This window comes from Drosophila rhopaloa, unplaced genomic scaffold (assembly GCF_018152115.1).
Source record: "Drosophila rhopaloa isolate 14029-0021.01 unplaced genomic scaffold, ASM1815211v1 contig_182, whole genome shotgun sequence".
NCBI lineage: Eukaryota > Metazoa > Arthropoda > Insecta > Diptera > Drosophilidae > Drosophila > Drosophila rhopaloa.
In genome coordinates, this window is record NW_025335064.1 from 103,682 (window position 1) to 117,297 (window position 13,616).

Consider the following 13,616-nt stretch of genomic DNA (forward strand, 5'->3'; position numbering starts at 1 on the left):
TTGGTGGTTCGGATACAGCACTTTCGGCCTTGGTTAGTCGTCGATGTCGTTTCCCTGTCTGGCAGCCTCGATCCTTCTGTTGTTGCACGACATATTTCGGTCGTGTTGGGTTGTGTCCACAAGGTGTAAGACGTGCGGTACCATCTCGCCACCCGTAGTTGTGCTGCCTTCGTCTTGACTCTTGTTCCACCTCGACTGGCTGTTAGAGGGTTGTTTTCCAATTTTTTTTCAGTCGGTCTATAATTGATAGAATACGGGAAACATACGTAGAATACAGGAAACATTACTATCATTACCGTTGCAATGGGTTTGGGATTAATGAGTTGATGTATGCTAGTTTGATTTTCTTGCCCATCGAGTGTTTTGTTACCACAATGACCTTTCAGAAAAATTGACTGGCCAATATTTGGCTTCTATTATCGTTTTTGTGTTTTTGCATTTTGTATGCTTCCATCCAGTCTTTCACATCTTAACTTGAAGGTCTTCAGTTCAATCGAGAACCTGTTGTTACCTCATCCAGCTGTAGTCCTAAAAGTTTGAACTTTTTTTATTACAGTAACTGAGCCGGACTGTATCCCGTCGGCTTCAATATGTTCATCCCATTTTGTCTGATCGTCGCATGTTATTTTTGCAATAATTTATTTTACCGTGTGATTGGTTTGTTACGTCGAGAGTTGGGAGTTTGAATTGTTTTTTGTTTTTGCCTTACTATGTCCTGCAGAGTACTTACTTGTTCTGTAACCAATATCTGGTGCCAAGACGTCATGCCAAGGAAACTCTGCACTTCCTGCGTAGGAAGATCCCAAATAGTTGGTACTTAATAAAAGGGACTGAAACCGATTGGAATACCGGTTCCGATTCCGGTTTCGGTTCCTATAAAAATCTGTTAGCGGTTCCGGTTCCAATTTCGGTTCCTAAGAAAAATCGCAAAACGATTCCGGTTTCGGTTCCGGTTCCTAAAAAATATTACAAATCGGTTCCGGTTCCAGTATCGGTTCCATTTTTTTAATGTATAATCGTGTAGAAAAGTAATTGCGACAACATATGTATCAGGGACTGAAACCGATTGGAATACCGGTTCCGATTCCGGTTTCGGTTCCTATAAAAATCTGTTAGCGGTTCCGGTTCCAATTTCGGTTCCTAAGAAAAATCACAAAACGATTCCGGTTTCGGTTCCGGTTCCTAAAAAATATTACAAATCGGTTCCTGTTCCAGTATCGGTTCCATTTTTTTAATGTATAATCGTGTAGAAAAGTAATTGCGACAACATATGTATATATCAGGGACTGAAACCGATTGGAATACCGGTTCCGGTTCCGGTTTCGGTTCCTATAAAAATCTGTTAGCGGTTCCGGTTTCAATTTCGGTTCCATCGAAAATTAAAATTTCGGTTTCGTTCCAGTTCCGGTTCCGTAAAAAGGAAACGGTTCCGGTTTCGGTACCGGTACCGGTTCTCTTCAGTCCCTGCTTAATAAGGGTCCAATTTGTTGCCCTGTTCGCTTACTATGTCCTAGGCATTTAAGTTCGTTTTGAAAGAAAGAGCAACTCACTGAATTGATCTTTTAGTTCGCCTTCTGTAACTGCCAGAATACTTCTGTAGTCTCCTAGTGCACAGTGGATCCGCTTGTATGGAAGAGCGGTCAAAAATACTAATAATGACCATAGCGTGCTGAAATTTGTAACAAAAATATAGAAAATTTGTCTAAACATATAACAAAAAAATCAAACAACTATATAATAACAAATTCGGGATTTAGCACTTTGAAAAAAATATAATTCTTTTTTATCAAAATAGTGTAAACGCGAACTGGGAGAGATAGGTCTACTCCTTACAAGATTCTACTTAAAACTCGAACTTAAAAACTAAGCTGGCGCTTATCAAACCTTCGATTGGGAGAAAGAACTTTATTGATAAATTGAGAGTGTCCAAAATGAGAGCACTGAGCAAGAGAGCGATCTAGGTTTGAGCTGCGTCTGCAATTTTACAGTATTGGGGGATAAAAGCTTTTTGGAGTTTGGGGACATTTGTTTATAATGCAAGAGGATGTTTACATTAATTGATCAGTCGTGGGAGCCGACAATTTGGGGTTCTTTCATTTGTTTATAATTCAAGAGGATGTTTATATTAATTGGCAACTCTTGGGAGCCGATGATTTTGGTGGGATGACAAATGCGTAATGTAAATATGTTTATGTGGTAGATATGTGGGTGTGTGTATGTTACTTTATGTGGTAGATATGTGGGTGTGGGTATGTTACTTCCCCATCCATTAGAAAAGAGCTTGTCCTCAGGCGGATATATTAGGGTATATGTGAGTGGGTATATTAGTTTGTGTAGTATTTTCGTTTAATTGTAGGGTATTTTAATTTGGTGCAATATTGTTTAATTCTGTTAGATTTTCTGGGTTCTTAGTATTGTTTTTGTTTTGATTTTTATATTTAATTACAATGTTTCTCGGAATACTCTTAAATTTATAGATGAAGTAAATAATTAAAATTATAATTATTACAATTAAAATAGTAAGTATTATAATTTGAAATGTGTTATTTTTTCTTGTATGTATTCTTATTATATCTTTTGCTTCAATTATTGACAGTGGTTCTATCATTGTTACATTATTGTTAACATAAATAGTTTTCGGTAAGTTCCAAGTAATTATAAAATTTGGCTCTATATAATTTGTTTCATATTTTTTTTTTATACATTTTTGTGTATTTACATTCGGCATTGGCTTGGTTTAATATTCCTATAATGCATTTATTTGTAACTCTTTCTTTTGTGTTAAATGAAAATATTTGATTATTTTGAAAATAATATTTGTCTTCTAAAGGTTCTGTTAATATGTCATTAAATTCATTTGGGTAAGGCAAAATTTTGAATATTGAAGTTTTTATAATGTCTTTTGGGATATGAGAAATTATCAATATTTGATTAGTATTGGTTTGTAAAATGTATTAAAATTAATAAGATGTTGATAGTGTTGATCAATAAGTTAGGTTTGGTTTTCATTTGGCGTGCATCTTGAATTATCGTATTTATTTTCGTTAATTTTCTTTGTTTTCTTATATTTAGACTTATAATGTATTATTTTTCTTCCTCTGTTTACTTCTTCGTAATGATTATCATCTAATTTTGTGATTTTTCCTGTCTTTTTAAACGGATTAGTGGTTTTTGATTTTACTAGTGGAGCTTGTCGATATCTAGTATCAAATTCAAATTTATTTCGTGATTCATTTAGTTTTTCTATTTTATTGATTTTATTTGACTGTGTATTATATTTTGGAGTTCCAGCGAAAATAAAAATATCTGCAGGAGTTCTGCCTGTCGTGTTATGTTTTGTTTTATGATTATAGACATAAAGAATAGTTTCAAATTTTGTTAGCTTATTTTCTATGTCTGTTTCACTGTTTATGATTCTTAACTTTTCGTTTACCGTTTTATGAAATTTCTCAACGTCAGAAATTCCATTTTTGCTTGTTGTTATATCAATAACAACATCTTCAGATTTTAACCAAAGTTGCAATGCTGCACACATGAAAGCTGAATCTTTGTCTGCTTTAATTTGGTTTGGTTTACCCATTTCATTAAAAACTTTAGTTAATGCTCTTTTTGCTTCTAACCAATCTCGACTGTTGACTTCTATTAAGGTGGCAAATTTTGAATAAATGTCTATACAAGATAAAAATTGTTTATTATCTATCATATAAAAATCAATGACATATTTTTCTCTTGGATTAAAAATTTCTGGGGTTATTTCGAATTCTAATTTAGTATTTCTGTGTTCTGTTTTTGCGATGTTGCATACTTCGCATTCATTAATAAAATTTTGAATTAATTTTTGGTGATCGGGAAAATAATATTTTTCTTTAAAAAGTGCTGATAGTTTTTCTATTCCTGGATGTAATAGTTCTCTGTGTGTTTTAATAATAATTTCTTTGAATTCTGCGTAAGTGTTAATATCTATTAATTTACTATTAGTTTTCATTGTTTTAGTTAAGTTATCTGGGGAAATAATTTCAACGTATGCCTTTTGAAAAATTAAAAAGTCTGTTTCAATTGGAAAATATATTACGCTTTTCTTATTAGAAAAGCATTCAATTATTAATTGTTTTGCGTATTCTATTGTTATCGCTTTATATGTTTTTATGATTTTTTTTTTATGAAAATAATTTATTACTTCGACTTCATTTAAGTCTCCTCTTATAAATTCTAATTGTCTGTTATAATAATTCAGTGGTCTTTCTGTTATTGAAATGTGGTTTTGGTTATCTTCTGGTGCACTATGCACTGTAGCTACTGTTGTTATTGTATTTGAATTACTGGAAGTCTCTCCTAAATAGGCTTCCTCTATTCTTATTCTAGATAAGGCGTCTGCCACATGGTTTTCTTTACCGGGCAAATATTTTATTTCATAATCAAACTCATTTAGTTTGATTTTCCAGCGTTGTAATTTCATATTAGGTTCTTTAATATTATTGAGCCATACTAGAGGCCTGTGATCACTTAGGATCAGAAATTTTCTGCCAAAAAGATAGGACCTGAAATATTTGGTGGCCCAGACAATAGCTAAAAGTTCTTTTTCTATTGCCGAATAATTAATTTCGTGTTCATTAAGAGTTCTGCTGGCATAACAGATTGGTTTATGATTTTGCGATAATACTGCTCCTATAGCAATATTACTTGCATCTGTTGTTAATGAAAAAGGTTTTTCGAAATTTGGGTATATAAGTATTGGATCGGACATTATTAAAAGTTTAAGTTTTTCAAACGCTTGTACATAATCATTATCTTTTATATTTAAAGTTACGCCTTTTTTAAGCTTTGCTGTCATTGGTTTTGCTATTTTAGCAAAGTTTGGGATAAATTTCCTATAAAATCCACAAAGACCTAAAAAGGATTTTATTTGTTTTGGGGATTTGGGTATAGGGAAATTTTGTATTGCCTCTATTTTGAGAGGATTTGGTTTTATACCAGTTGTTGTTATAATATGTCCAAGGAATTCTGTTTCCTTTTTCATAAACTCACATTTGTCTAGTTGAAGCTTGAGATTAGCTTCTCGTAATTTTTCAAATACCTTTCGCAAAGATAATACATGTTCCTCCAATGAAGTGGAGTACACGATAATATCGTCCATGTAGACCAAACAATCCTTGTAGATCAAATCTTCTAAGAGATTGTTCATGCACCTTTGAAAGGTAGCAGGGGCATTTTTCAATCCAAAGGGCATTCGAGTATATTCATAATGGCCATTTTTGGTGGAAAAATCTGTCTTTGGAATAGAATTTTCATCCATTTGTATTTGGTGAAAACCTTTTGCAAGGTCAATAGTGGTAAAATATTGGCATCTACCAAGTTTGTCCAATATTTCATCCATGACCGGGATAGGGTATTTGTCATCTACCGTAATTTCATTTAAATTACGATAGTCAATTACGATACGGAACTTTTTTTGTTCCAGATGCATCACCTTTCTTTGGTACTATCCAAATGGGTGAGCAATAAGGGGAATTTGACTTTCGAATTATTCCCTGTTTTATCATATCTCTCATTTGCGAATCGACTTCTTGGTCGTAAGCTTGAGGATATTTGTATGGTTTTTTGTAAACCGGTTGCTCATTTTTTGTATGAATGACATGCTTGATAGTACTAGTGAAAGTCAAATTGTCACTTTCTTTGTACTGTATGTCGCTAAATTCATATAAAATTTTCTTAAGATTATCTTTTTCCTCGTCATTAAGGTGTTCTAATCTAAACTTATTGGTTTCTTGCAAGTCGTTATTTATTGCAAAATTAAAGGGTGTATCTGTTGAAAATGGGGGATCGCAGCAATCAATTTCTGCTTCTCCTTGTTTATATTCGATATCGTTATAATTAAATCTCATTACGAATTGATAACCGTTTAAATTAACTGTTTTTGATTTATAATTAATAATTGCGTTACAAGCTTCGAGATATTCTCTTCCTATGAGCATGTCATATCTATCGGAAAAATGATGGACCCAAAATGTTTGTTTGGTCGGACAAAGCTTACTTGCATGGTAGGACACGGATGTATTTAACTGAATATTACCATTTATGGTATGAACTTTAAGGGGTGTATTTTTGGTTGGAAAATTAAAGTAATTTTCTTTAATTAAATTAATAGAAGAGCCTGTGTCTACAACACATCGGAACTCTTGGTTATTCATGATGATTCGTTGATGAGGGCGTTCCTTAAATCCCTCCAGCATCTGGCTGTTGATAATTGAGATATCCTCTGGGCGTCTCCGTGAAGCTGCATTTCAATCGCACTGAAGAATACGCTTGACTGGCGTATACATGTTGTGGGGTACAACTCCAGGATGAAGTCTATCCTCCTGATAAACGGGCTGAGTTCGAGCGTGTTGCCTCCAAATTGCGGCACTTGCCTGATTTGGTTCAGGGCTTGATTTAGATGGTTTTCTGACAATAATATCACTGGTTCTGCCATTTTTGGTTTTTTATTTAGTTTTATAAATTTTTCACAATTTTAAAAGTTTTGTATTATGAATTTGATTTAAATTTGTTATACCTTGTCTCTTACCACTGGTGGGGGAGAACTAAGGTGTTTTATTTTTTAGTAACCCTTGTGTTACGAACAAAGGCACTAGCTTTTACAATAAAACGGGTTTTTGCAGAAAATTTGTTTTAGTTACTTGACAGTCACACGGGTCAAGATTTATGTTTTAAAAAAACTCGCAACATGAGCTTCGATAGCGTGTTGCAAAAATTGAGGTTTCCGTTCGTATATTAGCGACACAAACCGACACTGCGATAGCTGGTTTATAATTGCACTGGGACGAACGACGTTTGGGTTCTTTAAGGATATAACCGTATAAAAAGTTATATCCTACCGGCTGCGCCAATAACAAATTCAAGATTTAGCACTTTGAAAAAAATATAATTTTTTTTTATCAAAATAGTGTAAACGCGAACTGGGAGAGATAGGTCTACTCTAAAAACTAAGCTGGCGCTTATCAAACCTTCGATTGGGAGAAAGAACTTTATTGATAAATTGAGAGTGTCCAAAATGAGAGCACTGAGCAAGAGAGCGATCTAGGTTTGAGCTGCGTCTGCAATTTTACAGTATTGGGGGATAAAAGCTTTTTGGAGTTTGGGGACATTTGTTTATAATGCAAGAGGATGTTTACATAAATTGGTCAGTCGTGGGAGCCGACAATTTGGGGTTCTTTCATTTGTTTATAACTCAAGAGGATGTTTATATTAATTGGCGACTCTTGGGAGCCGATGATTTTGGGTGTGACAAATGCGTAATGTAAATATGTTTATGTGGTAGATATGTGGTTGTGTGTATGTTACTTTATGTGGTAGATATGTGGGTGTGGGTATGTTACTATATTCTCTACCTCCTATAGGAAAAAACGACATAACATTAAACTAAAATATTTGTTTAATGTAATTTATTAAGATTTTATTATTTATATACATAAAGGTATACATTAAGTAAGAATGGAAGATATTTTTCATATTCATACATAAAAAAAAACAAAAATAAAAATCAACAAACAAAATATTAAAGAACCAAAAATTATAAAGTATCATCAAGTATTCATACACAGATGTAAGCAAACTCGACTTATCTTATTGTGGAAGTTGTCTCTGTCCTGTTGTTCATGACATCTGTGTTTGTTAAAGAACGAGACACTTTCCGACTGTGCTGAAGTCTACATTTTGTATTTCCTTGTTATTGGACTCTGCAGCTTCCTCGAAAAGCTCTCCAATCGATACTAATGATGCCAATGACCAGCCTCAAATTCAGCAATTTCGGAACAAACTTCGCTGACACACGACTCATACCCAAAACGTTTGAAAAAATTTCATGGCACGAGCCAAGCGTACCATACCGACATCTTCAGCAACTTCTCTGATCAGTGATTTCGACGATTTTCCAAAACAATTTTCGTCCATGCCTTGAACGTTTTCGATCAGTCGATTCCGGTTATTTCCAGAGCGAGGCTGGTCATTGGCAGCTTCCCGGCCATCTTAAAAATATTTTACCACTTGTACACATTTTTTTATCAGAACAGTTTCACCGTATGCCACTACCAACATTTCAAGTGTTTCAGACCACTTAATTTTATTTTTTACACAAAATTTGATGCAAATCCTTTGATCCATATTTTTCCTGATAGCAAAAATCGTCGAGCTCGCAAAATAATTTGAATCTTCTTGCCTCTCACAACCAAACCAGAGGATGTTCCATTGAAACTTGGTACAGCTGTTAGGGAAGAGTGTACCAATATAACAAAACAAAAAAATCGATAATCGAAAATATGTTGCCCGCGAAATTTGAAAAGTCACCTTACTTTTTGAACACACCTCGTATGAATGTAGTGGAGATAAGCCAAATTCATAAAATCTTGTGCGAACGCCTTTACTCAAACATTTTTGTACATTTTTCATTTCTGTTATCTTTGCTCCACATATATAACACGTTGCCGAGGATGATTCACTGATTGCGTTGCACACCTTTCCATCTACCATAGTAAGATGCAAGCTATGCGTAATAAGAATGTTTTTATTAGAGACGCTTAATTCTTTTGGCTTTAATTGTTTAATTTTTGCGTCAAAGTATTCTGCTTCGTCTTTCGACACCTTAGCGGTCTCTTTCTTAAATTGAAATCAGATTGGTTGACAGTAACGAGTCGATGATGGCCGGGGTTTTTTCCAAATTATTGTATTATCTATTTGAGTAACCAGTTGGAGAGTTACGTAGGATGTTAGAAAAAAGCTTCTGTCGTCCGAATCCACGTTTGAAAACTTTTGCTTATACTCGCTATGCTCCGTACTTCCATCAAAACCCCATTTTTCAATTAAAGTTAAATTCTTAACTATATTTTCAGGAATAGTTTCAATTATGTTGGTTTGAAGCTCTATTATACTAGATGCTGTATTGTCTAGTAAGCTTTGTAAGCTTTGTATCTTATACCCTTGCAGAGGGTATTATAATTTTGGTCAAAAGTGTGGAACGCAGTGAAGGAGACATTTCCGACCCTATAAAGTAAATATAATCTTGATCAGGTTCGCCTCCTGAGTTGATATAAGCATGTCCGTCTGTCCGTCTATCTGTCCGTCTCTCTGTTTCTACGCAAACTAGTCTCTCAGTTTTAAAGATGTCGAATTGAAACTTTGCACACACCCTTCTTTCCTTTGCACGCAGTATTTAAGTCGGAACGGCCGCGATCGGCCGACTATCCTATAGCTGCAATATAACTGAACGATCGAAAATGACATAGCTTTGGTGTTTGTAAAATTAGGAAGTTGGGATTTTCGACGGGTTTTATTTTTGACCAATCAATCCAAGCTACCAAATTTAATAAGGATCCGGAAGCTAGTTCCTATAGCCGTCATACAACTGATTGGTCGGAAATGCCATAACTTTGGTGTTTGTAAATTTGGGAAGTTGGGATTTTCTATGGGTTTTATTTTTGGCCAATCAATCCGACCTATTAAAGGATCCTATTAGGATCGGCCGGCTATATCCTATAGCAGCCATATAACTGATTGATCGGAAATGCCATAACTTTGGTGTTTATATAGTTAGGAAGTAGGAATTTTCTATGGGTTTTATTTTTGGCCAATCAATCCGACCTACCAAATTTCATAAGGATCGGCCGACTATATCCTATAGCTGCCCTGTAACTGAACGATTGAAAATACCATTACTTAATGTTACGAAGTTGGGATTTTTTATGAGTATTAAGAATGCATCATATAAATAATTTTGGAGAATATAATTTACAGAATATTCTGCAATAAATATTAGGGCTCCGCCCGAAGGTAGCTTTCCTTTCTTGTTTTTTTTAACTTAGTACTCTTTGATAACTAGGATAAATTCAAGGGATATTTTCGATTTACAAAGTTTCTTATCAGCAAATATTGGTGTTTCGTTATGGAGGTCTCCATTAAAAGCGAAATAGCTTCCATGGGATCTGCTGGCAGGAAATTTTGATTTTGATTATCATTGCGTAGAGTAGAATCAGCGGACTCATCTATTTTGATTAGCTGACGTCGTCGCTTTGTTCTCTTTGAAGCCCCCTCAAAATCAAGTTTAGGACGGCCCCGTTGAGCACTCTATTTATTTTGATTTGCAATGGGGCGTTTTATTGAAATTGATTCTTTTTTATTAAGCCATCCAGATTGATAACTGAAGATTTTTTGCGTTAGTAATTTTTCCAAAAAGCTGCAATTGTTTTACAGAGGTTTTCAATTTTTTTTTGAAACTTCGCTCAAGTCTGGAATAATGTAGCCGTTGTTTTCAATGTTCGCCTGCACAGCGGAAATCAATTTCTTCAATCAATCAACTATGATTCAAAAAGGAAAAATAAACAAAATTTAAATTGTAATTTATAAATAAATAGTTTTGCAAAATCACAAACCACGACAGACGAATACAAAGCAACACCGCAACAGCACAATAGGCAAAGAGTCACCTTTAACTGCTTTGATGTTTTTACTAGTAAACACACATCTGCAAGTTTCTGCAGCTAATTTTAAAACATTTAACACCTTAAAAGTAAGACAAACACAATGACATACATACCAATTTCTGGATTTTCTTAGAACACAACTACAACTTTAACTAAACATAAAATAGACATTCACAAAATACATAAAAAAGGGTTATTCGATCAAATTAGTTTTACTAACTAACTATTAATATCTAGATTTAAAGTATATACCTTCAATTTCAAAGTTCATTTTAAATAATTAAATTCCGAGCACTCAAGCACTCTTTAAAGGGTGATTTGAATTAGAGAAACAACTTTCTGAGCGCAGCTGCGTTGCAAAAATGAGCACCAGTTCATGATTGCAAAGCTATTTTTAGAAAGTACCGTTAGATTTCCAGTAAAATCTGGTATGCCAAAGAAAAGCTTAGACTTTTAAGAGAAAATTTCTTTACATTTTGCTTAAATAATACATCACATTTTTTGATTTTTGGCCTCTGACGGATTTACTATGTTTAGTTTTTATTTGGCTCGTTCAATATTCAATAAACACAAAATCATTCAGATACGCAAATGCAAACGCCTTTGTTTTTGGTACAATCTACGACTCTTTTCCTCGCCGTTTGTTTGCATGTCGCATTCGACCGCCTTTGGATTTATTCTCAAAATTAAAATAACACTTCCAAAAAATATCCATAAAATACTGGAGTCATAACATCAGCAAAGAAATTTTGCTGTACATTGCAAATATTTTCTCTCTGGATATCATCCAATTGAAGCTGGAGTACTCCAAGGTACTGTGCTTGGACCGACGTTGTACCTGCAAATTTCGGTTTGTTACGTTTAAACATGGCCAAACACTGCTCAGAATCATCAACAGGTTCTTGTTTTTACTCAACAGTGAGCAAACGCGGCACCCACTTTGAACAGAGCTTTCTAATAAAGCCAACACGTTATTCTGATATCTTTACGATGTCAGCTAACTCTCGCAGCTTCACTATTCAATCATTCAAAACGATTTTGTGGATTTTTCTCATGTTTTCTGGTGTTACCGCCTCATTTGGTCGTTCACAGCATTTGGCATCATCGGTGTCTCTACGACCACGTTTGAAGTCGGCAAACAAACGTTTTATTGTTGTTTCTGATGGAACGGAGTCCCCATAACACTTTTCAAGCCATTGCTTCGCTTGAACGATATTTTTTTCCATCAAGAAGCAGTGATAAATTAAAACGCGAAATTGTTTTTGATCCATTGATTTGAAAATAACAAAAGTAGCGTCACTCTTAGCACAATAACTCACAAAATAATAAATAGAATATCATGAAACTTTAACAGCTGTCTTTTGAATGTTAGTATTCACTGAAAACAAGAAAGGAAGCAAACTTCGGCAAGCCGAAATTTATATACCCTTGCAGTTATCAGGTTGTCAAATATCTCCCTTTCGCTTTTTTTGGTTTTTGTATTTGGCGGCTTTGTGCAAAGCGCTACATATCGGTATCGGGCTATGCTATATATCGATTGAAAGGTCTTGACATAACCTACAAAAAGACGCTATTCATAACAAGTTTGGTTATTGCGTTGAAAAGTAATACATGTGTAAACATGGAGTTCGCTAATGCCGAAATTCGCGCTGTTTTAAATATTTCCTTCGTAAAATGTAAATCCGCTAGAGAAACATTCCGTGAGATTAATGGTGTTTTAGGAGATGGTACTCTATCGCTTCGAACCGTGGAGGAATGGTTTCGACGATTCAGAGCCGGTGAATACGAGACCATGAATAAGCTAGCCGGCGGAAGACCCGTGACGACGAATACCGATCAAATCATGGAAAAAATCGAGCTAGACCGGCATGTGACATCTCGTGACATCGCCGAGGAGATAGGAGTTAGTCACCAAATCGTTTTAAACCATCTGCAAAAGGCTGGATACAAAAAAAAACTGGATATTTGGGTGCAGCAAGTATTAACGCAAAAAAAACTGTTGGACAGAATCAACGCCTGCGATATGCTGCTGAAACGGAATGAACTCGACCCATTTTTGAAGCGGATGGTGACTGGCGACGAAAGATGGATCACATACGACAATATCAAGCGAAAACGGTCGTGGTTAAAGGCCGGTGAATCGTCCAAAACAGTGGCCAAGCCGGGATTCACGGCCAGGAAAGTTTTGCTCTGTGCTTGTGGGATTGGAAGGGAATCATACACAATGAGCTGCTCCCATATGGCCAGACGCTTAATTCTAACATCTACTGCGAACAACTGGACCGCTTGAAGCTGGCGATCGACCAGAAGCGACCAGAATTGGCCAACAGGAAGGGTGTAGTGTTTGACCAGGACAACGCCAGACCACACACTTCTTTGATGACTCGTCAGAAGCTACGAGAGCTCGGATGGAAGATTTTATCGCATCCATTTTATAGCCCGGACATAGCGCCAAGTGACTACCACCTGTTCCTGCCCATGGCGAATGCCCTTACTGGTGTAAATTTGGGCTCAAAAGAGGGTTGTGAAAAGTGGCTGTCAGAGTTTTTCGCAAATAAGGTGGGAAGTTTCTACGAGGGGGGTATTATGAAGTTACTGTCTAAATGGGAACACATTATCGAACAACACGGCGCATATTTTAGCTAAATCCGTTCACTAAACTTGTCACCGGGTCTCTTCGGCTCTGCCGGCTTTAACTTTAGCTCTGCCGGCGTTGACTCTGATTCATTTTTGATGTGATGAATTTCGGAACTACAGGGTATGCAGAGAGTGCACCGCTTATTTTAAAACAATGAGACGAAATACGGTTATACTGAAAGCTGCCAGCACTGAAACGATCCGGCGCCTCCTTCAAAATCTTGCGGTTAACTGAAAAATGACCCGAGACTATCATGGCAACAGCAAAAATAATTGCAAATTTGCCAAGGACATGATCATTTTGAGCTCAGAAAATGTAAACATTTTGGATCAGATAGTATACATACATATGCTTGTAGAAAACCAAATACAGGGCTTTAAATTAATGACATAAAAGCAACTATCAAGCATGCAGAGCGATAAGTGATGGTTTGGGTCTGCATGTCAGCCGCTGTTGATACTTTTTATTTAAAGAAGGGAACATGGACAAGACAAGGCATTTATCCATTT

At 35.5% G+C, this 13,616-nt stretch overlaps 1 protein-coding gene across 7 annotated transcripts in view; it reads left to right on the forward strand.

Annotated features, from left to right (window-relative positions):
- Positions 1-13,616, forward strand: part of LOC108039043 (sialin) — a 155,540-nt gene that overhangs the window by 83,040 nt on the left and 58,884 nt on the right. The gene's annotated exons all lie outside the window — the stretch shown is intronic.